The 26,595-nt window shown below is 39.8% G+C and overlaps 1 protein-coding gene across 5 annotated transcripts in view; it reads right to left on the bottom strand.

Annotated features, from left to right (window-relative positions):
* LOC117261067 (teneurin-3) overlaps window positions 1-16,589 on the bottom strand; it is a 193,694-nt gene extending 177,105 nt beyond the window's left edge. For all 5 annotated transcript variants that reach the window (XM_033633282.2, XM_033633281.2, XM_033633280.2 and 2 more), the window contains exon 1: window positions 15,749-16,589. The gene's annotated coding sequence lies outside the window, so the exon portion shown is untranslated. The remainder of the gene's footprint in view (window positions 1-15,748) is intronic.
* Between the last annotated feature and the right edge of the window lie 10,006 nt (window positions 16,590-26,595).

The raw sequence follows: 26,595 nt of genomic DNA on the forward strand, positions 1-26,595 counted from the left end.
TCTGCAGTCAAGGAGCCTGGGGCAGTTGAGACTAAAATGAAAAGGGATGGTTCACTGAAAATAATAACAACAACAACAACAAACATGTTTTCCTCACATACTGCTCTACTATTGGTGCAGGATGTAATGTCGCTGCACAGAGACTTTGGTTTTGCTTGCCCATATCCTAATACAGTGGTGGTAAATGGAACTAGTGTAGTCCTCAACACAATGAAAAAATGCTTTCAAAAAAATTCAAATGCATTTTCCCACAAATTTACCGACCTCACTGTCAGGGCTATAATCACCGATGTACAATTGAGGGGGACTATTTCCCACCCACACCTTCTGTGACCCAACCCCTACAGGGGGGTAAGGGGGTATTCCCCAACTTGACAGCTGCACTGACCTTTTTCGGGCATTTTGAAACACATATCTTTAATCCCGGGTTCTCAATGATTTTATGACTGAGTGCCTTTTCAGGGCGTCTGCATATGACAAGTGAACACACTATGACTTTTTAAAAAACATATTATACCATGGCTTTTTATGTCATACTAACACTTAATATAAACTCTTACAGTCCACAGTGATAAAGCCTTCGTAACACTCATATTACATTCTAGTTTTCCACTTTAAAACATTTGACAGTAATGAAATAGAGCGACTAAACAGTGTTTGACATTGACTGTATCTAACAACATAAACAGAACCGGCAGTAATAATAATGGCAATTTGTTAAGTTTATTTATGAATGCATTTGCGAATGATTATTTCAGACGGCGGTGTGTGGTTGCCTATTGTATCATAGCAATTTCTTTATATTTGTGCCTCCCCAGTATATATTAAAATTATTGCTTAGCTCTTTGTGATCAGTCTTTACTTTATAACAATATAATTCCTATGAAAACTACTGAGTGTGTTCAGGGGATGATCCAATGTAAAGGAAACAAAACTAGCTTCAGAAGTAAGTAAACATTTTTTTTTTCAATTGCCTGAACTGACCCTTCAAACTACTTCATACCTCAATTTAAATTTTATGCGTATCCGATTATACTATATGTGCATATGCATGTTAACCACAACCCTACATTTGCATGATACAACAGTGAAAAGAACAGTGATATGACATGTAGCTATCAAAAATGCAAACCTGTATTACTTCTTGATTTACCAGTCCATGACAGCAAAATAATCCAATGTCACACACTGCCCATGACCCAGCTATGTATCCCAACCTCTCTGTATGCACTGAGCATGTGCATCACATTACACAAAAACCTAATTTGACCCTGTGCATGCAAACATTACATAGATCAGTATTAAAATCTTTAGCTTGTTGAAAATTCAAAGACGACACTCTCACAGGTGGAGACAGTGCTTGAAAATGTGGACAAGGGGGATGAGAATGTGACTAATCCGCAAAAAACCCTTGAGTGGAATGTGGATGGGAGCCCCAGTGTGTCAGAAGTGTTTATTACCAGCCATTTTCCACTGCCTCCTGACGCGCGCACACACATACACACACGCACACTTGCCACACACCACACTTTCATTTCTCTCTTGGCTGAGCTGTAAGACTAGAGTATCAGACTCCTTCTTTCCCCAAATGAGATCTACTTCGTTTCACATCAAGCATCAAAACCTTCCAATGAAACCAGGATAGCGTACTGTCGCGCTGCAAGAAAGTACAGACCCCGGAGAGACTTTCCCCAAAAACTGAAGCAGTCGCTGGTAGAGTACAGGATGCGGGGATAATGAAAATTGTGAGGTGTTCCAGGCCTCTTCAACCTATTTTTTTTCTCCCCTTCTCTCAGAGTTGCTGGATATCATTCTGTTCCCCCGATGGGCTGAGATGCAATCAGTGACACACTCTCTTGTAACCCTGACACTCAACTCTCAACATTACCCCACACACACGCTTGTTTTTACGATGCCACAGGACATCTCACTCACATCTCATCACTTTCAGGAAATTGTACACACCCGTCCAGATTGGCAGATTAATGTACAGGATGAGTGCAAGCAGACACGCCCAGGAGCCTCCCTGATTACGACCCCCCTCTTCTTTATGGACTTGTAAAGAGATTCGCCGTCTGAAAAACAGCTAATGCTACAAGTCGTACCTGCTGAGCTGCAAGCCCCCCACTATAGGAGGAATTGGATTTGTGTCCTAATCAGCTATAAGCCCTTGAGTGGCCAGGCATGTCCCCGTATAAACATTTATGCTTTACTCCGAGGACCTGGTGGTGCCATCTTTTTCACAGCTCGTCAAAGTGTCCTGCCTGTGCACAGGCGGTGCACATGGGGACAGTATCAGGATACAAGGGAGACATTCATGGTAGTTTAAATTATGAACAAAAGGTCACAGAGGCTCTTGGGGGGGATTCTATTGTGCTTCTGCAGGCTTTAAGTTTCAAAGGTTTTAACTAGAGTATGAACTTAAGACTACTTTACGCAGGCAAGAATAAAAGCCAGTCTGTCTTGCCTTGATCATGCAAAATGTGCCTCTAGTTACTGAGAGTACGCACTAATGCACAATCTGTAAAAAGGGACAGGAGTGCGGAAAAGTCAAACTAATGTGAAGATGTGTCTGATTAAGAAATTTTTGAAGATAAAAATCATGAATTCTTTAGAAAACCTGTGTTCCTTTTTTTTTTTTTTTTTTTTTTACTTTTTTTACTGGTATCGCTCACTCCTATACTCCCTTTTACCTTTGATTGTGCAGTTGAATCAGGACAGTCAGTCACCCATGACCACTCAGTGGAACAGTCGACACTGCAAAATTAGTGTCACACAGAGATCCTCTGGCGAGCCAGTGAGGCACGGAAAAAGACAGTTCATGATCTACGCTGCGCGGCTCCACACGTCCCAACGACTCCCATGCCGGTTGAGTACAGTCCCCCTGACGCCTGCTACTGTCCTACACCTCTGCACTTCTTTGAAGCATAAACCATAAACCATCTGTATAATACGGTGTGAAGAAATGGTGTCCAAGTCAATTGGCTCTTCAGGGCAGTTGGAGAGGTTTCAAGGATCGAAGTGAGATTTACTTGTTTCATGTCTGACATTCAGTTATTCATCAAAGGGGGGAGCGGGTGGGTTCTGTGCTTCCAACTGGGGATTTGGAAAGGATGACCAAAGGGGAGAGCAACATATGATATCCTGGAACCAATAAGTTGTTTTATACAAAATTAATTAAACAAGCAACACACATACGTGTTATTCATCAAAAGCGCAAAAGAAATTTCTGATGCTTCAAGCAGAGATGGCCATTAAGGAAAGCAACACGCAAGGTGGGGCTGAATTGATCAGTCAGTTGATTAGTGCTGAAACAAGTAATCAATTAATTGATACCCAACTGACAGAAAATAAATCCTCAACAACTGAGGAAATGTTAAGTTATTCATCAAGGACAAAGTTGTAGCTTCCTCACTGTGAGGACTGGCTGCTTTTCTCAGTTTTAAACAACTTGCTAATTAAATATCTTTGAGCAACACAAGCAATATGACGATGTCACCTCAGGATCTGGGAACATGTGATGGGCTAGTTTCTGATGAGAAAGATTAGTTTTAAAAATAAAATTAGCGACAAAATTAAAATAATCATCATCTGCAGTCCTACAATTTAACACCCAGACATCAGAGAAATAATCAGCGTTGATAATTATCCTTTAAAGACCCTGAACACTTGGCGACAAATCTCAACTATTTCTCCGTGACTTTAAATACTTATGACTAAATAATCAATAAAAGGATCCTCTTAATTTCTGAGAGGGGACGTTTTATATCTTGTGTACACAAGAGAACTATCTTGTGGTCACAACATAAACAAATATGACTTCTCGGGACATCAGCGGCTCTGTGACAATCAAAAGTTAAAAATATAAATATCTTTTTTCTTTCTATGTAACACCCCAAAATTAAATCCGCTTCATCAAATCAGATTTAACTGATAGTGACCAAACTACCAACCAATGATTCACATGTTGCTAAATTCTAATTGGTCCGCAGGTATACATGACATCATGCTTTTTTCAACTGAGCCCCGCCCACTTCAAACCAGGTAGAGGAGCACAGGGAGAAAAAAAGAAATACAGAAATCTCTGATGTGAAATAAGCGACACTGTCGAAACTTCAGCGGGAAATAATATGTTCATATAGGAAACCATGAGTCATAGTAAGAAGTTGATTGACAAAAATACGTTTTCAGGGTCTTTACAGTCATTTATCAAGCAAACATTTTCAGTTTCCAGCTTCTACACTGCAATTATTAACTTTTTACATATCATAATGTACTGAACACCAATTTTTAAAGTCATTTGTGAACATCATTTATTTTACTATTTAATGACCCTTAGAAAACAATTCACCCCACAAAAAAAATCCACAATGACAATCCGTTTTCTCAGAGCCCTCTTCCCAAGATATCTTGGAACTGATAAAGAGTTTTATGCAAAAATCAACCTAAAAACAAATACAATGGCTGAAAGTGAGATGGCACACGCTTCTTACTACAGCACCCAAAGTGTTTCGCTAAACTGAAGTAGCCGCCGCTGACCGGAATGCTGAAATGGCAACTCTTCACTAAGCCTTTGTTCGGTAATTATATTTCCGCGGGGCTGCTGTACAAATCAGCTCAGATCTCCCTGTCGGTGACCTCTGTAAATAACAGTAATAAAGAGCGTACTTGTCGTTGCTGTTGTGTCCCTCCAAGACAATCCACCTGTCACCAAGTGGCCTGGCCCGTCCCCCTGCCTCCCCCCCTTCCTCATCTTGTTGTTGGCCATTTGCCGGAGCACAGATCAGACGGCTCTCAGCCATGGAGAGTGGTGAGAGTGGTTGATGGAGCTGGTGAAGATCAGGGCTGGCTCCCTTTAACACAGCCAGCACCTCCAACAATAGCCGCCTCTGACAGCTTTGCATAATTCATCTTGTCGAGTCTCTCTCTCCCTTTCCTCCTTGACGCTCCTCTCTCCCTTCTCCTTTTTCAATTTCTCTTCAGTTCTTCTTCGTTTTTTTTCTCCCCCTTTCCTTTTTCTTTTTTTCGTGCCTCCCGGCGCTTGGAGAAGGGGAGAGGGAGAACCAGGGCAGTGTTCCATCAGATGCTGCCTGTTTCCCCCTGACACCAGTGATTTTGGAGACACAGAAGTGTTTGTCTGCAGCACGTTGCCCAGACTCTGTGAATTCTGGATGCCATCTGAACCAGATTGTGTTCGTTCTTTATCGAGGCTCAATGCCTAAATCCCTTGCTGCAACATGAAGTGTGGAACTATTACCTAAAAATACATGACAATCAGAGTCAAGATGATCAATTTCTGAGTAGCTGATCCCTCTGTATGCGAGTTTCTAGGGAGATCTGGTCAAATACTACTCCAATGTTGTTCAACTGAGCTGCATGGTCTTATAACATTATAACATGGATAGACTTTTTAATAATTTTTTTTTTTTTTTTTTTTTTGTAGCTTACTATTAGGACTGGGCTGTATAAATCACGATACATTATATACATCACACTATTCTAAAATGTCCTCTAATCTACTGTAGACTATTAAAATACTAAACTACCAAATAAATTACTGTTACAATAAAGTTAAATAAGGTACTGTTATAATAAAATACTATTGCAATAAATTGAAATAAAGTGTTGTTACAATAACAATAAATGCAATACTATTAGAAAATGGTTGAACAAAATATGGTTACAATAGAGTTAAATAGGGTACTATTATGATACAGTTAACTAAGTACTGTTACAATAAAGTTAAATACTGTTCTGTTATTAAAAAAAGTAAAAGGTCCAGTAAGCACAATTTATTGAAGTGTATTACATTAGTGTAGAAACACCTAAAAAAAAAAAAAAAAAAGAATTGTTGTGTGTTTGTTACTCCAGAATGAGCGATTTATATCTACATACGAAGTGGGTCCTCTTCCATGGAGTCTGCCATGTTGTTGCCATGTTGGCCCAGAACGGAAAAATCAAAGACTGGCTCAAGATAGGGTCATTCTTGGTTTTACACTGGCCACCGTAGCTCTCCTCCTTGCTTGGCACACAGAAGATGTTTCAGTTGGTTGCAATCTGCAACCTTTACAGCTAAATGGTACACACTAGATCTTTAAATAAAGTACTGTTATAATAAAGCTAAATAAAGTATTGTTTCAGGGTGTGCCATTATCGTCTCGTTCACGATAATACCAGTATAATTTTTTATATCATATGATAAATTCATATTGTGACATATTGACGTCATACTGTTACCCACGGCAACAACACGCATTGCTTAAAAGCAAAATTATAACTGACTCCACGCTTCAGTAGCGTGGAATAAACCGTGGCGTCCTGAATGTTTTATGAACAACCCCGGACTTCTCAGACTCTTTTAGTGACTTATCGCTCAGAGGGAACTCAGTCAGTGGTTCCTCTGGCAGCAGCACAGCGTCTCTCCCTCTCCTATCTCGATGTTCGCACACGGAGTCGGTGTTGTCAAGTGGTTCTGTCATAAACCTTTGGTAATGTAAACCTACGTGTCACTCACGGCTCGACCAAAAACTTCATAAATGTGAATGTACGATAGTTGTGGTATCATAACAGCCTGTCACAGGTTACAGCGTGATGATTAGAGGAGAAATGGCAGAGCATAAAGGGGCAGGTGGGAAAAAACACAACAACTCAATCATTTAGGATTTTACTAAAAGAAGGAAATCACCTGTTGATTTATATATATGTGGATCCCAGGGTACATTTTTTATATTTGGGAGCTGTTTAAATGTGTAATTTGTGGTGGATTTTATTTTGTTGAACTATCAACATAGTATACAGTATCTGAATCTCACTCTGATCATTTTTGTTTGTTTTTACTGAATATTTGAAGCCAAGCTGTAAAACTATATCACTTATTTTGTTGCAATTTTATGTTCTTAAAAAATAGAATTATTTTTCACTAATTTGTCATGTTGTCAAGAATATCGTTATCACAAAAATACCCTGAAATATCGTTATATATCAAAGCAGAACCACAGATGCTTTTACCCTGCTCGTTGACTTTTTGTCTGTGAATTTGAAGCAGCCTGTCAATAGTTAGCTGTTAGCAGATAGAATGAATTTAAACCATTACAGCTGCGCCATTAAACGTGAGTATTTATTCACTGTGAGCTAGAAACAAACTAAAAGCTCTCCAGTTCATATATTAATAATATTTGAAGTCGCACTGGTGCTCCATGGTCACAAAACGTAACTAAATAGTCACGGTCTGAGCCCTGCAGATACAAAAACTCACGCCTTGCCTACCCACCGAGTATAACCCAGTAGAGAGTGGTCTGGACGGGCGGGGGAGTGCATGTGACGGATCATGTTAAAGTCTTTTTTTTCCTGCTGTGTCTGTGAGAGGGGGAGAGCCATAGGAGAGAGCAAGAGAACTGAAACACCAAAGCGAGCCTCATTATGTTGGCTTAAAAAAATAATGTGACAATTTATACTCAATGCTCGCCATATAGTCATTTTATATGTTCCATGTGGGACAAGCTGCAAGACAGCGAGTATAATCGATATTTCGCCCACCCCCCTCATGCATAGAATCATTTTGATTACTATAATTTCAGATTTCCTCTAATCTTTAAATATGAGCAGCCATTGTCCATATCAGAGACTTCCAGGTGAGGAGACAAAGAAAGAAACAGAGGGGGAAAAGAGCAAACAATATCATGACTGCGTTTACTGGCAATTAAATTCCAGTGGCAGCTACGTCCTTAGCATACTTGGTGACAGATGAGCTTACACCACTCAGTGCGACTCTGAGGAAAGATGATGAAATCCTGCTCCATCCTAAGTCTCTTGTCTCAGTGTATGATGCAGAATATTCACAAGTGGGGTAAAGCGATGCGAATCTCTGATACAGCCACTTCAGATTATTCCACGCACATGGAGCTTGAGGCTTCATCCCTCATAGTTTCAACACATTTAGAAGACAAACAAAGCAACTGTGACTATGAAAAAACACAAATCACCAAAAAAGATGAGCTTAATTCAGAGCTTCTTTTTTTTCCTAACTTTTCTTGTCTGTCACTGGTAAATCATAGCGGTCAACGTCTAATCCTCCTAAGCATTTTATTGTTTGCTTTTTTTTTTGTCTGTGAATTAAATAATAAGAAAAGGCATCTACCAGCGCCAGGATGCAACATAATAAGCTGAGCAGGGATGTTTACAAATCCCCCAAATAACCCTTCACCAGTGACAGTATGAGTTATATATTCATTGAATCTTTAGTGGGAAAACCGCAAGCACAGCCAAATTCATTTTTTAAAATGTAATTGCTAGGTGTGGACAATCAGAATATAAAAAGAGCAGGGCTTTTTTTTCTTCTGCAGTATCTCCCTCCATCTCAAATGGTAATAGCAGGTTATTCAGTGCATTCATACATACAAGCTCCAGCGTTTATCTGTATCCAAGACTACTAGTATTGAACCCAGCTCTTATCAAAATAGGCGCTGCCTTCCATATCACACACCCAATTACACCAGACGGTCTTAATTCAATGGACCACAGTTTGCTATTCTCTCAAATTGGCATCACTGCAGTGTTATTTCACATGGGGGAGCTAAGGAAGTAATGATGTTCATGTACATTCGCTTAATTGAGAATCTTGCAAGACGGTGTCAACAATTGCCATCTAATGCTCACTCATAATGAATTGACTCCATGGTGTGCAAAAATAAAATCAACTCCGCAGACCTGTGGCAATTTACAGACAAATCCATGATCGACCCATTGTTACGGAAATAAATTAAATTGCGGCGATACTGCAGCTGCATTGTAATGAAGCTACAGAGCAATCACAATGCCACCGAGGGTGATTGAATGAATGAAATTCACATCATAACTGTCCACAACATACCTGGTAAACAAAAGAATAAATAACAACTACTGCCGGTGTCTTATTTATTTAGATCAACGGGGATGCTTTTTTAATTACAAATCCTCAATCAAATATCGGTCTTGCTTGACAGTCTAATCTGGACATCTGGAGACGTTATTGTAGCAGTACTCTACCCCGTCAACACAGCACTCAGAGAGTGGCTAAAAATCATTACTCAAACTACATTTGAGATGCTGGGAGCATACGAACCTGGCTACCAGATAAAGATTCAAACGCAGAGAGATATTCTAAAGTGCTGACATTGGGTGTCATTCAAATGCATCTCACATGATGATGTACAACAAACTGGCCCTCCCTATTTTAGCACGAGCAGGGGGAGACGGCATATACACAGCACTCACATAATAGTGGCAGACAACTGAGTAGTATGAGTGGAAGCTTCAATACTGCAATGGGAATGCAACACTGGTGCTGCCTGGGACTGCTGGAAAATATCAAACCTGACCAAATAGAGACTTTAACCTTCTGTTGCACTTGTGCATCTACATAACTGTTTCAAAAGGAATCTAAATACTCACTTCAATGATATAAAATTATAAGAAATACAAATTGCACTGCAATTTTTGCACTTTACAGAGAATAATATATTGGGTGCGCTTTCTCTTTAGGCAATAGGCATACGGTGTCACATAAAAAAAAACACTATACATAAAGAAACTGGAGGGTTTTATTCTCTAGTTGTCAGCATTTTAAGGAGTATGTAGGTCATGATAGCACACTATCAGAATACTGAGAGACTGCAAGCCTTATTAAAGAAACATCAATCTGAAAATTCACCAACATTGCACTGGTTTCTCTATTTCTAGGGGTGAAACTTGGAGAGTCTGCCCCGTAGCGATTGGCTGAGACCAACTTCTGAATGCACACCGCTCTCCACTGGAAGTCAAAGATTGCTGACCTGTATACCATTACACTGACTCCGAGGCGCCAGTTTTACACTCTTCAATGGTCTGATATTCAATATTTTCTTCCTCTTCACCCTGCTGACAATAAAAAGACAGAGAAAGTGTTGCTGACTGGTTCCCCGCATGAAACCAGCACCACATGTCCACATCATCGCTCTTCGTCACCCGCCGGACCCGCGGCTTTCAGCATCACAGAGGTCGCATAAACAGAATTATTGAGGCTGTCAAGCGGTTCCATCGACGGGCATAGCTGACGCCCAACTTCCCACTGGGCTGTCCAGAGGCCACAAAAGACCAGCCCTGAAGCCCTTGTCAGGTTAAAGCTATTCTGAGCAACCTCCTCCAGAGCTAGCATTGCTTTGTGTAGTTGTAGGAAAACTGTAAAAGAAATCCATCTCAAGAATTTTGGCACCATGAAGGGCAGAAAAAGAAAGTTTTTAGTATGGAAAAAATGAAACTACTTCATAATTTAACTACGGCTGACCCCTGAAAGTCAAAGATTCAGATCATCAGTCAGAGACCCCTCAGTCGACTGAATCTTCAAGTCCACCAGTCATTTTTTTGTGTTCTTTTGTTGTTGTTTTTTTGTTTATCAGTGCGCAGTGTACTTTTGGGGACGTTTCGGTCTCCAGATTTAGCTGCAGGGTGAGTACTACTCGCTTTCACACTGCTCTCTGGTAAAGGCACCTGTGTACTTAGACCCAGCGAGAGTGAGTTAGACAGAGGCAGCTGCCTGGAGGAAGAGAGGCTTTGTCCGGTCAGGCTCCGAGATAACATTATCGTCTGCCTTCCGCTCAGAAGTAGTGAATTTACAGCTCACAGCAACTTAATATGCGACAGCCTCTGGCTTTTGTGTGATATCTTGTGTCTGTAAAAAAAACATTGTTGTGCATTTCCAATCTTTCTCTAGCATAGTTAGCCTGCATTAGCTCTAGGGCTATCCCAATACCATTTTTTTGGCATGGATGCTTCAGTGTGAAATATCTGCAATTAATCAAAACTTTGAGAGGTCATTCTTTGAAACACCAGTTTTCATTTGATGCACCTAATATAACGTGACAATATGCCACTTTGTTCGCATCCAGGTCCCTGGTAGCATTAGCCATAATAGCTAGAAAATAGAATACTTTTCAAGACGGCTAACCTGTTACTTACTTACACTTTACAGGTGATTTACTAAACTGGTTGTAGTTTTGTGATATATCAATTTCCTTTGGCATATCTAGCACTCAACTTTTTGAGGGTCATCTTTGTAAATTTTGAAACTATTCTAGATGCTTGACTTTTTCAAACATCTTGCTAGCTTATGTGTAAGCCTGTCACGGGTGGTCAAACTGTTGTAGTCACAAAACCAGGTCTATCTCTAAGTTTAAATGTCCTTGTCTGAGAATACGTAATCATTAATGTTGATGTATAATTAACGTCCTGAACGTCTTGCCAAACCCTGTTCAAACTCTCAAATTATATGAAAAAAAGGAGTGAACCGTTTGATATAGAACGGCCGAATCTGATTCAACGGACATAATTCTGAGGCGAGTACAGCCCTAAATCTAACATGAGCTGGACAAGCATGATGATGACTTATAAGGCAAATCTGTTCGGGCTGTAGTTCGTGACAGAAGGTCTCTGCCTTGTAATGTCCTTTAAATATGTAACATTTCCTGACTTTGAATATAATGTCTGTATTTCCCAAATGCTGAACCTATAAACCGCACAGGTAGTCACTCAGGGCAATTTTCACAAGCAGAGAGCACAATGCATTTCGATTTTGTTCTCCCTATGACAGAAACTAAGCACATTTCTGTTTGGCTCTCCCCGCCAGGCTCAGCCCGCTGCACACAGGGAGAGTTGCACTGTTACAAAGTCAGGCCCACTCCTCAATCTTGCCACTTGGTCTTGGCCCAGAAGGTTCACCAGAGCATGCTGAGCCATAAATGTTAATCTGTAGGTTACAACAGAGTGAAGCGGTGCTGACTCCCATAGCTGGACCAGCAGGACAGCATCCTGTGGTTAATCGCAGGTGGCTTTCATCTCAGGCTACTTTGGCCAGCGGTAAATTCTCAAAACAAAACCAAGAGCTGTCATGCTTTGAGTCTTCGCTTTTCTTGATTTAAGCTAAAGAAAGGCTTCCACAGTTAACAGGGGCCGGCTGTTTTGTCCGTGAACCCCCACCGTACATCACCACGAAAACATTTTCACATATGCTATTTGCACAATGAGATGCAGGAATCAATTTATGTTATGCACAACACATTAGGTCATGCAGTGAGTCTACAATAGCCATGAGGCGAGTACAGTAGCTGTTCCCTTGAGAACGCCGCTCTCTCCTTTCAAATCAAAATGCAATGGCAGGTATCACATTATCCACAGCAAATATTCGAGATGGAAAATACTATGTAAATCCATCTTTAGGTTAATAGAAAATGCTATTTATATTCGTAAGCATTACTTAAGCTCTTTGAGGCAACCATATTTTAATTTAATAAAACATGTTTATGAATTCGGGGAAAGAATACAAATCTGTTATATATCAAAACACACTGACATGACTTCAAACACAACATAAAGCACATACAGTCCTAAAACCGCTCGCATCCATACCATGTTTTTTTTTTCTCTCATGCAGCATACAATGTAGTTAAGGACCACAGTGGTAATGCATCAAGTGCTGTCACTAAATATCCCTACTCTAAGCACATTTCAAGAGCACGCAATCCCCTCCCCCCAAATCCTCGGGTGACTTTCAGCAATAATTTGGCAACTTGCAGGAAAACCTTTTTTTTTTCCAGGCTAAACTTTGCTGCAAGTGTCACATCGCTGTGCCAAACCCAAATAATCCTCGGATTTAAGGTCATTAAAAGCAAATATGCAAGTCTGTCCGCCCGATGGAGCCTTCGCCTTCCTGGTTTCTTTAAAGTGCTCCAAGATCCTAAACGCATCACGGCATGCTTTACTTTCACACCAACTATTTATCATGATGTCTGGCCAGTCTCGGGGGAGGAAAGGGAAAATGTACCGAGAGAGAAAACAGGTGAAAGAGAGTGCAGCAGACAATAGCCAGGCAGGCTGTGTGTTAATAGTAACAGATTAGAGGGCAGCAATTATGTAAAGTAAATATGACATGGAACCGATCCGTCGAGCCCAGGGAACTGTGGGTAGTTTGTCAGGCTGCATTAACCTTCACGTGTTTGCTCTGATGTGTTGAAACAGGCGACTCGGCCACGCTGTTTGCCATATCAAATGTTATAATTCATAAGGTCATCTTCTGAGCCACTGTCGGCATCAACAAGTAATAAGGTGAGATATTATAGGAGCGGGGCCGTGCATCGACTCTCCCTCCATATCTCTCAGATCTGAGAGGAGTTACTTTTACAGAGGGAGAGAAGTCATCTTGATCGCCCCTTAACGATCTATAAAACTGTTTAGGGCCAGTGTTCAAGCCGGCATTATTCCTAAAGGAGGCAGTTCTCATCACACAGAATATTAAATTCTCCACAGGAATAATGAAAGGGGAAATTACTTAAGCATAGGAACATGGAGTGGCAGTGTTGTGTACACAGCTCTTCTAATATTTCTGAAGTAATTAGATGATGTTAAACTCCAAGCGTAGTAAAAAAAAGAGTATTTCCTTCTCTTGGCTGCTTCAGAAATTGTAGTCACCTGCTTTGATTTGTGGGATTAAAGAGCAATGAAGTCTGAAGATGAGGAATCAGGCTTAAGCCTCAATAAGGGGTCACAGCACTACATATCTCAGTGCTAGATGTGCAATTGTCTGCCACAGTGTATACCACAACTAGTGAGTTATTTCTTTCAATTTGGGCTGCAACTAACAGTTATTTTCATTATTGATTATTCTGACGATTATTTTCATGATTAATCAATAAATCCTTTAGTCTATAAAATGTCAAAAATTGTGAACAGTGTCCGTCACAGTTTCCCACAGCACAAAATAATGTCTTCAAATTGCTTCTTTTGTCCAAATAACAGTCTCAAACCCAAAGACTCTTCATTTATTATCAAAATGACAAAGAAAAGCAGCAAATTCTAATATTTAAGTAGCTGGAACCGGCATATGTTTGACATGTTTGCTTGAATGAATTGATTATTCAATTATCAAAATAGTCTATTTTCTTTCGTCTGACTAGTTGACTACTGCAGCTTTACTTCTCACTGTGCAAAATATATCTATACCCTTATGTCACTACAACACTGTTCTTACTGCAACTGTGCTTCCTAAAAGTGCACAACACACTTCATTTATTAGACTTCTCTGGCAGTCACCAGAACATTGTTGCCATAGATTGTGATGTCTGATTCAGGAAAGTCACTTTAAATTAATGTACATGCCTTGGGGGAAAAAAAGGGATAGCTGTACTCATGTTCTGGTGCTCTGCTACAAAACCACATGTTCAATATGACCCAATAAGTGTCACTCTAATGCCTTTACAGGCTGGCACAAGGAAGACAGACTGTTACTCTGGTAGTTTGGAGCCGTTGTTTTAGTTCTTATGTGACCCTCGACACAGCCAAAGGCGGAAGATTAGGAGAATATCGATCACTTCAAAACAAATTTTTCACAACACACTTGCCACTTTCATCTCTCAAAACGCCATTTTGTCCATGATAATGGAAGTATGCGTTATGATTTGCCTCGACTGCTGCAGTTCCTCAATAGCACTCGGGACTGTAGCCATAAATCAATTTAGCTGGACAGATATACTTGTCCTTCTGGGCTATCATGTGGACTCCAATGCGTGTGTTTTGCAGATTGCGTATAGCCTGATCCATGCCACAGTGAAATCAGATCAACGTTCCTCTCTAGCTCTTGCCAAGCACTGAGACAAGTTACCATCTGAGATACAATAAAAGGAGGAAATTAACCCAGCTGATGTCTTGTTTAATTAACAGCACTTCCTAAAGCTCCTCAAATTGTACTACTATGAAAACACAAAATCAAATTACACACTGCATATTGGTTGTCAGGCAACCGCCCTTCTCTGCTAATGCAGAAAATACAACCCAAAAGTTGCGGCTTCTGCAGGCGCAAGTCTGACCCAAGAGGCTTTGAATCCCTGTGGCAAACACAACCTTCCTAGAGGCCTCTTTCGAATTCAGAGGCTCTGATGAAATTCCTCCACCTCCTGCACCTGAGGCCGAAACCACAGATTTGGTTCAGTTTAGCAAGTGTGTGTGTAAGCACTTGGACGCTTAAATTATTAGTGGATTGAGCGGGGTTATCTCTGCAGGTGATTTACACCCCAGCGAGGCTTTCAGGGTTTTTATATAGCATTTTATGTGCAGATAGATTCACTTATTGGAGCAAAGCCATCCCAACGTGTCAGCTCTTGGTCAGAGGTCTTGAGGAGGACACTGAGTCGAGAGGTGATGGAGACTGAGAGGAAGATTATGTTATTATAGTCATGGCTGAAGGGAGAAAAAATGACTTCAATGTATCCTGCAGAAAGCAGCAGCAAAATCTATTAATTTTTTTTGCCTGCGCTTTGTTCTTTTAACATTTAAAAAGACCCAATACCTTCAAAATCTTTAGAGGCACTAAATAAAACAGATACTTTCTAAAGCCTAGTGGATGACTTTTACAAACTGCATCTTTTTAACTACTGAACTTTAGGTTATCATGCATTTTCCCAAAACTGGACCTGTTAAGAAACATGCATCTTGCTCATCACGCAGCAGTTGTGTTAAAATCCACAAGGTGTGAATCAAAGTAAAAAAAAAATAAATAAATAAAAAAAATCAAGGTACTGATGGGAAAAGGGGGCTGGGAGCCCGGCAGGTCTCGGCACCACATCTTGCAACAGAGCGTGCAGACAAAATTGGACACCATTACTGAGCAATGGACCACCGATTCTGCCATTTATTTAAATCACGAGGGTGACATCCGTTTAGGGCAAAGGATAAACTGCACACTGACCTGCATGGAGCTTGAGCGAGCCCGTCCGAGACAGAGGCACATAAACTTCCAGCGGCGCGCTTTAGTCCAAACTTGCAGGCAGCAGTGGGCACAGAGTGCGTCGCGGTGCCTTCCTCACAATAGCCGCGTGTGCAATTTGGCACAGTTGAAATTTCTTCGCGGACACCTCTTTCACAAAATTTCCAGAGAAACGTCTTGGCTGGCGTCGACACCGACCGTGCACGAGTCGGAATAGTAGACTCGTGCGAGGGATGTTGCTGCTGCTGCTGCGTTGTAGTGTCAGGAGGAGCTTCAGCTGCCAGCTCCGTGTGAAACGTGTCTCTGCTCAGAAATCTTTCCCCGTGGCTCAGCTCAGCCAGTACTTCCAACAATGCAGTTGTCCCCTTTTTTCCAGGAGGTAACACAGTTATGTTTCCTGTCGCCCAGCAGCGGTGCAGGATGTTTTTTATTTTAAAGAAAACTCACTCTCGGATGCGGAGGCTCACCAGCCGCTCAGCTGCTCTTTTGTCCGATATGCACTTGTCAGCTGATAAACTGCGCATCCCGTCGCTTTCCTCGGCGTCGCCTCTGGTCTGCCTATCAGCACCGGTGTAGAGGTGCAGGCCGTAAACATGAAGGAGGGTCAACTATGACCTCCAGCCCGTGTGCGACATGCAAAGCGATGCGCGCGTGAGCAAAATTAGGTCCATCATCAGAAAAAATACTATATTTTAAAGGACCCTTCATCCGTTTTTAACACCTCCAAAATAAGTTCAAGTTTGCAGTCAGTTATAGTCTAGAAAAACACCTGCATAAATACAACATGTAGCAGTGAGCTCCAGCATCCTCTACCTGCCTCCTCTCCTCCTCTCCTCTCTTTTGTATTGGGAAGCTGTTCATTAAGCTCACCTACATGTATGGTCGCGCGCTGCCATATAATTGGCCAATTCTCAAAGCTCAAATTTCTCACCTTCAGTCTGACAAAGGGAAGGAAAAAAGGGAAAGGCAGACTGATGTAAATAAATGTGTTATTTCTCACAGAAGACTAGCAGCTAAGGGTTATTCAAGCTGTTAATTAAACTGTTACATAAACAACGAGGCCTAAACGACTTGTTGTTCAAATTAAAATGTTGCCATTCTACGCTGGATGTCGAATAAAGCTTGATTCATATTGTTTTGCTCCATCCACCATCTGTAGTGGAATTGATCCGCTGCAGCAGGAGTGCGCAATAAATATGCACAAATTCAGTTCTGTTCAGGGGCGGATTATGACACATTGGGCCCCTGGGCACGGGTATGCAAAAGGCCCCACCACCTCTCCTACACAGGCACAAAATACACACATTGTGGTGGTTAAGCCTCTTTTTCTCCCGTTGTTTTGCATCTCTTTGTTGTCGTTACGCATCTGTTTGTGGTTTGGGGTCTTTTTGAGTTCATTTTGCGTTGTTTTGTGTCTTTGTTTGGTCATTTTTGTTTCTGCTTTGTCGTTATTTTGTGTCTCATGGGTTATTGTGTGTCTTCTTTGTTCTTTTTACCCCGTTCAGTATTTGTTTTTTGTCCATTTGAGATCATTTTGTGTCTTTTGTTGGTTGTTTTTCCCAGTCTTGCAGTTTTTAGTGTCTCTTTGAGATTATTTTGTCTTTATTTTGGTAATTGTTTTCCTGTTTTGAAGTTATTCTGTGTCTCTTTAAGGTTATTTTGTGTTGTTTTTTCGTTATTGTTTCGCATCTCTTTATTGTCATGATGCATTTGTTTGATCTTATTTTGTGTCTCTTTGAGGTTATTATGTGTCTTTATTTGGTCATTTTCCCCCCATTTCTGAGTTATTTTGTGTCTCTGACATTATGTTGTGTCTTTTTTTGGACATTTTTTCTTCTGTTTTGTGGTTATTTTGTCTCTTTGATGTTATTTTCTGTCTTTTTTGGTTGTGTTTCTCCAAATTAGTAGTTATTGTACATCTCTGAGATTATTCTGTGTCTTTTTTGGTATTTTATTTTTTGTTTTGTAGTTATTGTGTGTCTCTTTGAGGTTATTTCCCCTGTTTTGTTGTAAACTCGTGGCTCTTTGACATTATTTTGTGTCTCTTTGACGGTATTTTAAGTTTTGTTTTTTGGTTCTCCGTTGTGGTAGATATTTTGTGTCTCATTGAGGTTAATATTTTTTTCCCTCTTTTTGTCGTTATTTTGTGTCTTTTATGGTCGTTTATTGTGTGTGTCTGGGTTTTTTTGTATCTTTTTTGTTTGTTTTGTTTCCTTTAGTAGTTATTTAGTGTCCCTGAGATTATTTGGTGTCTTTTAAAGGTCATTTCTCTGCTTTTGTAGTTATTTTGTGACACTTTGCAGTTCCTTTGCATCTCCTTGAGGTCTTTCTGTGTCTCTCGCTTGTCAGCATGTGTTAATTTGACTGACAATTTGCAGGTGAAGGACAGGGAGGGCCCTGGGCCTGTGCCCGGGAGGCTTGTTAAGAAATCCATCCATGGGTCTATCAAGTCAGACCAATAATAAATGTTATTCTGATGCACATCAGTTTCAGATTTTGTCCCTGACGCCTTTCACATTAACATACCAACAGAATATTAGCATGCTTTGAGGGTTTTTGACTGGCTGATTTCATACACACAGTTGAAGTTCTTCAGTGTTTTGTAAGTGTGAAAACTTCATCTTGATGAGCTCGGGTTGCAGAGATAAGTACACTTGCCTTCCGGCCATTTTCCGTCCCTGGTCTTAAACCGAAAACCACATTTACTTTGAATTAGCTTTGTGATTCAAGAAAACATATGAGACCCTATCTCATAGGCTTCAATGATAACATTTAGAGGATAGACCGCGGAAAGCAGAGTTTCATTAATTACAAAAGGAACAGCCCACTAATCCCACTAGAAAGGCATTTTGAGGCAGAGTCGTTTTGGTTCTGAGGGAGAGAGAAGAGAGAAAGACTAACAATACCAATGGTAGATCACAGACCTTCAAGCTATGGTCTGCAGGCCCCATGGCTCAATAGGGGGCCAACAACTGCAGCTCTGACTGGGCAGTTTTTTTTTAATCCCCTTCCTGAATTTAGCCCACGTCCGACCACATGCAGTGATGAAGTTATCACTGAGGACAGCTTTTCTCCAAGCAAAATCAGCCCTGGCCTTCGATGCTTGATTCTTCTATTATACCCGGAGCACATCAAAAACTTGCCTCCATCAAATGGCATTATCTGCATGAAAGGCAACTGCCCAACAATCTATCTCCAACTCTGCCATTCAATCTTCAGTCAAGGGCATGGAAAAAAAGAGGGGAAAGAAAGAAAGGACATAAAAAAAGGAGAGGAATTCTTGTAAGGGCTGCTGAAGCCAATACCCCTCCTACTTCCACCCTTTCCTCTACTTCAAGTCAAACTACTTTTTTTTCCCTCTTCTGTAATATTCTTGGGGGCTTTTCAGAGAGACTGTACATGGAAGTTAGTTACTAAGCAACATATTCACACATTTTATGCACATGAAGGTTCTTTTAAGTTTGGTACACCAGAGGGTTAATGATAGATTAACAGTCCTTCACTTTCTTGAACCAAAGAAAAATAGCTCATTTTGTTTAAAAAAACAAAAAATTCCCTCACTACAACTCGCCTTCAGTTTGCATCCTTGATACTGATTTCCTTTTTCTTCTGAGACCTTCGGCAAAGGCTTTAGTTTCTCTCAGTCACACACAGTGCGCGTCCATGCAGTCAACTGTGCCCTCTATTGGAGGCCAGTCACTTTCAACATCCAAATTCAAAGACTAAAGCACGGTGTGATGGGTGTGCATACAGTAAACAACTGTGTTTTGCATGATGAAAAGAACATTAAAGGGAATCCGAAACTAGAACTTGAATAAGATGGAGATTTAAGGATTCAACACACAAAAAAAATGCTTTGTATCAAACAAATGGCCCACAGACAAGTTATAGATTGATGATAGAATTTCCAAACAGAGTACAGTTTTATCAGTGTGAACATGCACTGCTTGATTCATGCATCCTGTAGTGCAGCTGCTTTTTTTTAGCCTCGTAGATTAAAGTCAGGAATAGTCACTAAAATTAAATGCAGCAACATACCACCCTATTATGTGCTGCATTTGCTTCCCGGGCTACCTACGGCTTGCAGGGAGCGTGCCTGAATACACAAAACATGAACCAGAAACTTCACCATTGAAGCCCAAGAGCATAGCATACATTAAAGAATAAAAGCCCCATATCTTTCTTCAGCGCCGTATGTTTTACACATGTTCACTATCAGCAGAGAAAACAGATGGGCCACACCACGGGGACACAGAGACCGGTGGACATTATAAAAAAGCAACATTGACAAATTATGCATACACTCCCATACTCTTCCTGTGCATGCAGGAATTTGTCCCCAAGGGGTCAGACAGCGAATCTGATGCGTTCAAAACTGTGTCTTGTCTTGTTTGATGTCTCTTAAAAAGCAACTGTAACAATAGATGCACACTCTGTATATGTGCAGAGCATTATATTCACACTGTAAAGGCTATTGCCTTTTGTTAGTCTAGTATTGTGTTCGGCAAACTAAACGGACATGTATAAAGGGATTGGACAGAACTTCCCCTTTCATGTGGAAATGAATCCCTTCCAAAAGGACAAAACAGCTTTCATCCTTGGTTATACAGTGAGGATTTTAGGGAAGCACCTTTTTTCCTTTACATCTGAGAGAAAAGGAAAAAGGATAAAGCAAAGATTTAATGCCTAAAAAGAAAGTTTGTGTCAGGCAATATCAACAATTTCTTTTAAAAAAATAAGCATATTCAAGAGGAAAGGGAAGTATCAGCTTTTGCGAACGAGCCTCAGATTTATACAGAGTGGCCGAAATCTTTCACAGTCGTCTACAGTAAAGGAGGACGGAGATGGATGCCTCTCTGCCAAGCTTTCAAATCTCAGAGGACACTTTGAAATGAGGTGGGAGGGCCTTGGTTTTCTTCTGAGGCCATTCTCTGAGCATTTCTATCGATTGTAGTGGGTCGCTAGCACCACCAAGTCGAAAGAGGGAACTGGAAAACCTGACAAACCAGACAGCTAGAAAGCTGCTCACAGGCCAATGAAAGGTAATTAAAAAAACTCCCACCAAGCAGATCAACGTTTTAACCTTACATTATCTTAATAATTTGGGATTACAGTGAACATATATTCATTTCCTGCACACCTCGTCTCAAATAACAAGCTCTTTTTATACTCAATCACAATCTTCTTTCCTTCTCCTTGAAGATATTCTGTGTCATTTTTCCCCCTTTTTGTGGTTATTTTTTGTTTCTTTGAGGATATTTTGTCTTTTTTGGCAATATTTCTCTGTTTTGTAGTAATTTTGTGTCTTTTTGAGGATATTTTATGGGGTTGTGTTTGTCATTTTTCCCCTTTTGGTATTTATTTTTTGTCCCTTTGAGGTTATTTTATGTCTTTATTTGGTGGTTTTCTCCTGTTGTGTAGTTATTTTGTGTCTTTCTCTCTGAGGATATTTTGTGTCTTTTTGGGTAATTTTTCCCTGTTTTGTAGTTATTTTATGTTTTTTTTGAGGATATTTAGTGTCTTTTTTTTCACAATTTTTCATTGTTTTGTAGTTATTTTGTCTTTTTGAGGATATTTTGTGGGCTTTTTTGGGTCATTTTCCCCTTTTCAGAGTTATTTTTTGTCTCTTTGAGGTTATTTTATGTCTTCTTTTCATCATATTTCCCCTTTTTGTAGTTATATTTTGAGTCTTGAAGGTTATTTTGTGTCTTTATTTGGCGGTTTTCCCCTGTTGTGCAGTTATTTTATCTCGCTGAGGTTACTTTGTGTCTTATTTGTTAATATTCCCCCATTTTGTGTCTTTTTTGGTCATTTTTCCCCCTTTTGCTAGTTATGTTTTGTCTCCTTGAGGTTATTTTATGTCTTTTCTCCTCATATTTCCCATTTTTGTAGTTATTTTGTGTCCCTCTGAGGATATTATGTGTCTTTTTGGGTAATTTCCCCCCCTTTCGTTGTTATTTTTTGTCTCCTTGAAGTTATTTTGTCCTTTTTTTCATCATTTTTCCCTGTTTAGTAGTTATTTTGTCTCTTTGAGGTTATATTATGTCTTACTTGGTCGTTTTGCCCCATTTTGCAGTTATTCTGTGACTCTTTGCAGTTCCTTTGTATCTCTTTGTGGTATTTTTCTGTGTCTTTCTGGTCAGCAGGAGTTAATTTGAGTGACAATTTGCAGGTGAAGGACAGGAGGACCCCTGGGCCTGTGCCTGGCAGGCTTGTTAAGAAATTCATCCATGGTTCTCGGACTTTTGGGTCACAATCAATCAAAATACAGTTTTGCTTTTGAATTTTTCCTGGAAAAAAAACAAACCCATCTGTCCACAGTTTATTTTAATTTGGTTTAAAAGAAACTCACAACTCTTTAAAGTTCAAGATGGCAGAAAGTGAGTACAGGTTTTTCAGTATGTGGCTAAAAAAGACTTACAGTAAAATTAAATACCTTTTGAAATATCAAACAGGCTCAGTGTCGTTCTAAATTTTTCAATTGGATGGACAGCCTCAAAGGGAAGAGAAGTGGTGAATCAAAGCTAGTGTTGGGAGACCTCCGAGAACTACATTCAGTTAAAAGCTAATTAAAGACGGCAGCATCCAGAGATAAAGCACACTTTCTCTGACCACGAGGACAGACGGGAGCAAAGCAGACAGGAGCTGATGTATTTACTCATAATAATACATAACTCAGTGTCTGTGGATCTATGGAGAGGGAATGGTCAAAACACATTGATTACTCCTCAGCAAGCAGCGTTCAACTTCATTAACATAAAATTTTTGCATTTTTTATGTTCTGAGCAGAAGTTTGACGGATGGTCTTCATTGCGAGTTGTAAGTGAATAAAACAAAATCCAACTGTGGAATAAATAAGATCATTAATATGAAACTTTGTATCTACAGTATGATCTCAACATAAAGGTTGTCTTGGGTAAATGTTCTCTCAGCAATCATTTACTGATGGGAAAAAAAAAGGCAAAGATTCCATTTGTTTTTCTGCTTAATTGCACCAACTCTATATTACATAGTCAGAAATTACACTTGACGCAGCCAAAAGCTTTATGAACATAAATAGGTTTGTGTCTATTTGTGTATAACTCAAACAATTATACATTTATATGACATTTCTGCAGATATTTTTAGGTTTAATTTTTCTCTATCTTTATGTCTTGAGGTGTGTTGCTTTGCCCTGCGATCGATCTTTAACACCAGCACTTTACAGTATATAACAGTAAACAGCACTATGTTAAAGCATGAAAGGAAAAACCTTGAACCTTCAAAATGGATGAAGTAACTTGAATGAAGTAAGTGCTTTGCTTTGTAACGTGTCTGTACACAACTGGAACCATGGGAAAGAAAAAAACAGCATGTTATGATATCAATAACTTTTGACTAACATCCTAGGAGTCACAAGTTCACTGGTTTGTATTAAAGGCGTGAGACGGATAAAGTTGGTGGTCGTCCGGTTTGTTTACCTGGTCAACTCTCATAAAACACACATCACCTCCTGTCAGTTTGTAAACAACACAGGCATTGATAAACAGAGTGTAAGACACCGAACAGCTGCTGGTGTCTGTCAGGGAAGTTATTGCTATTCTACGCGTCAAACTACAATCACGATTCACTTAATGGAGTTTGACTTTCTGTAGGTGGCCCTCTTTGCTGTGTCTGTTCAGCCAGAGTAGATATATCACTGTCTCTACCAAGTGTCAAATCATTTCTGTAATCTTTTGAACAAAATGATGTTTCCCATTGAAAAACAATGGCGTACAAACATGATAAAATGTGTATGGGAATCAAGGCAATTAGAGAACAGCTAACCTTAATCCAAAATCCATATTTTACCTCTTACCTGTAGTGCTATTTATCAATCTAGATTATTTGGGTGCGAGTTGCCGAATGTTAGAGATACCAGCTGCGGAGATATCTGCCTTCTCTAGAATATAATGGACCTAGATGGCACTCGACTTGTGGTGCTCAAGGCACCAAAAAAAAAAACATCTGAAAAACTCAACATCAAAGTCTCTTCAGAAATCACAACCAGGTAACACAAGATAATCTAACCCTGTTGTGAGCAGTTTTATATAGGAACTATTTTCTTTCTTCCGAACTAAACCTGCCAACTGTATCACTGCGCAGAAGGAAGCATATATCTACTGCTAGCTCACCTAACACCACTGAGCTAGCTAATGTATGTTCAGCCGAAGAGGACGCCATTAATGTTTATATCCGACGCTGCCACAAGCACAAGCCTCTCGTCCATGAGTAGATGCACACTTTGTCGTTGAGTTGTCAAATGTATTTTTTGGCACTTTAGCACCACAAGCTGAGTGCCATTATACTGAAGAGAAGACAGAATCTCCACGGCAGATATCTCCATGACTCATAGCAGCAACTCACACCAAAACAGTCTACATGGATTATCAGCCCAACAGGTAAGAGGAAAAATATTTTTTTTGATTTTGGGATGAAAAGTCAAATCACTGGCATGTTACATGAAATGATAATAGTATATAGTAGAGCTAGACCTATAAATGGGCAGATATTAGCTTATCGCAGATGTATTTTGTCGCTGTTTGTCCACCAGAGAGTACAGAGTTATTTTTTAACTGTAAAAAGGTCCTGCTGTATCTTGTTCACAGTAAAAAAAACAAACAAACAGAGAGATCTGTATTAACATTGTATGTTTATGTTGTGTTAATGCTTAAAGAATTACCGCAGGGTTATCATATTTTTTAAAGCTAGACATCAATATCAGCACCAGCCTGAAAATCCAATCTTGGTCCAGCTATAGTAGAGAATATTTAAATAAATAAATGAAAGAGTCACACATATATATGGCATTTAAAATGATGTTGCATGATTTCTGGACACTGATGAACACACAGGGCTTGAGATATTGCACAAGAAGTGATGGACAGCAAACTAAATCCCCACTACGTCCCACCTATCTGTACTTTAACAGTGATCAGCTGACCTGTCAACCTTAGAAAAAGACAGAGTTGTTCTTAATTAAAATACAAACTTTTTGGATGTAATATACATGAGTCTATGTCGCAATAAACATACACCAAACCCAACACTGTATGTTCTCGCTACATGCTCCTACATGTTCCTCCCACACAAAACTAATTCCTAAACTTTCAACGTATAGATGTCGGGGCAGTATCCTGTTTTAGTGAACATCATGTTCTGGCTATTCCTGCCCTGCAAGTGAGATCCCTAATGTGCTCGTGTGTACTGTGTGTGCGTGTGTGTGTGTGTGAATAGTATACTTACACTCTCACATTGCTGAACTGTACCTAAGGGTATGTCAAGACCATCTTAGCTGGGTCCAAGTCAATTTCAAGACTAAATACCAATACTTGAGTGCTGAAATAGGCAAAAAGTTATGCAAATCTGTTCGACTGCAACGTATTGCTTAAATTAAAATTTATTTTTTGGCATGTTTTCTCCCATACAACTATTGGACAATTTTTGTCAAAATCTAATGAGCATATGTTCATGTATATCATGTAACATCAAAATTACTTGTCCTCAAATGTAAAATCATAAGTGGTGACGTGACTGTAAACCAGGAGGCATTAATTAAAATTAAAGTAGTAAGCAAAGTAAGTAAGTAAAGTAATAGCACTACAGACTTTTGCTCAGCTTGTACTGTATACATTTTTGTCCTTGAAAGCTGAACAGATCATTTTAATCACTGAAATGACTCATTTATTTATTTATTTTTTTTTTTTTAGGAAAATACATTAAAGTGGCAGCTTGAGTTGATATAATACTGGATGTGACGCTGCAGTATAATTTTTTGTATTGCATACTGATATTAAGGGACACTTTGAGCCCCCAGTGCACTTAGGACTGTGTTTTTCCATCAAATGAACTGATTCCTAACTCATACCAAATTGGTTTATGAATCAGACACATCCCTGATGCTGTGTTTTGTAACAGCATCCAATTTAATAGGGGGGCGACCCCTTGTTCCTGACTTGAGACAAAAAGCTAGCTGCTCCCTTCCAGTGGATTTCTCACAGATTATATAAAAATAACAGACATTAAGCCTTACTAAAATTTAAAGGGGTGAGTTATATAAAAATTCACTACTCGTGCAGTTAAATTGAATGCAAAAATCAGCTACAGAGATCAAAACCATTTTATGTATTAAGCTGTAGACATGTTTATTTCTGCTGTAAAGTTTGGCATTGTAACATGGGGGTCTATAGGGGCAGATCTGCTTTTGGAGCCAGCCTCAAATGGCCATTTAAGGAACTGCAGTTTTTGGCACTTCAGTGTTAGATAAAGGGTTGACGCTTTGGATTTCTCTGTTCCAATGGACAGCACTTGTCTAAAATATAACTGTTTTCTCTGTCTCACAGTGTTTATGCTAACATAAAACAGATTCAAAAGTGACACCATGTTTATTTATGTTGCAAGCGTTGAAATTCTATACTTTTTCAGATGTTCATATCGCCACTGGCAGGCAGATACGGTTTACTGTGATGATGCTGCCACCTAGTTGCTTCCTTGTGTGCCCTCGGAATATGCATGTACAAAAGCAGGTTGCAGTATTTTTACCATCATGTTTTATAGCCTCCAGAATAATATCTATTATTTAAAAAAATGGCCGTTGGTCTCCCTTAAAGGGAAATTTCGGTTTATTTCAACCCGTCTCCTGTCGTCCTAAATTTGTTTCAAGTCACTAGAAATAATAGTTAGCATGCTAGCCGTTAGCCTAGATACAGCCGTAGCGTCAGACCTGTTAAAACGTAATTCAACGGGCATCCTTTTAAGTGCAAAGTTAGTCCACTAAACAAGCTTTTTCTCCACAAAGACCGCCTCAAATC

The sequence above is a fragment of the Epinephelus lanceolatus genome, chromosome 7, assembly GCF_041903045.1.
Source record: "Epinephelus lanceolatus isolate andai-2023 chromosome 7, ASM4190304v1, whole genome shotgun sequence".
Classification (NCBI taxonomy): domain Eukaryota; kingdom Metazoa; phylum Chordata; class Actinopteri; order Perciformes; family Serranidae; genus Epinephelus; species Epinephelus lanceolatus.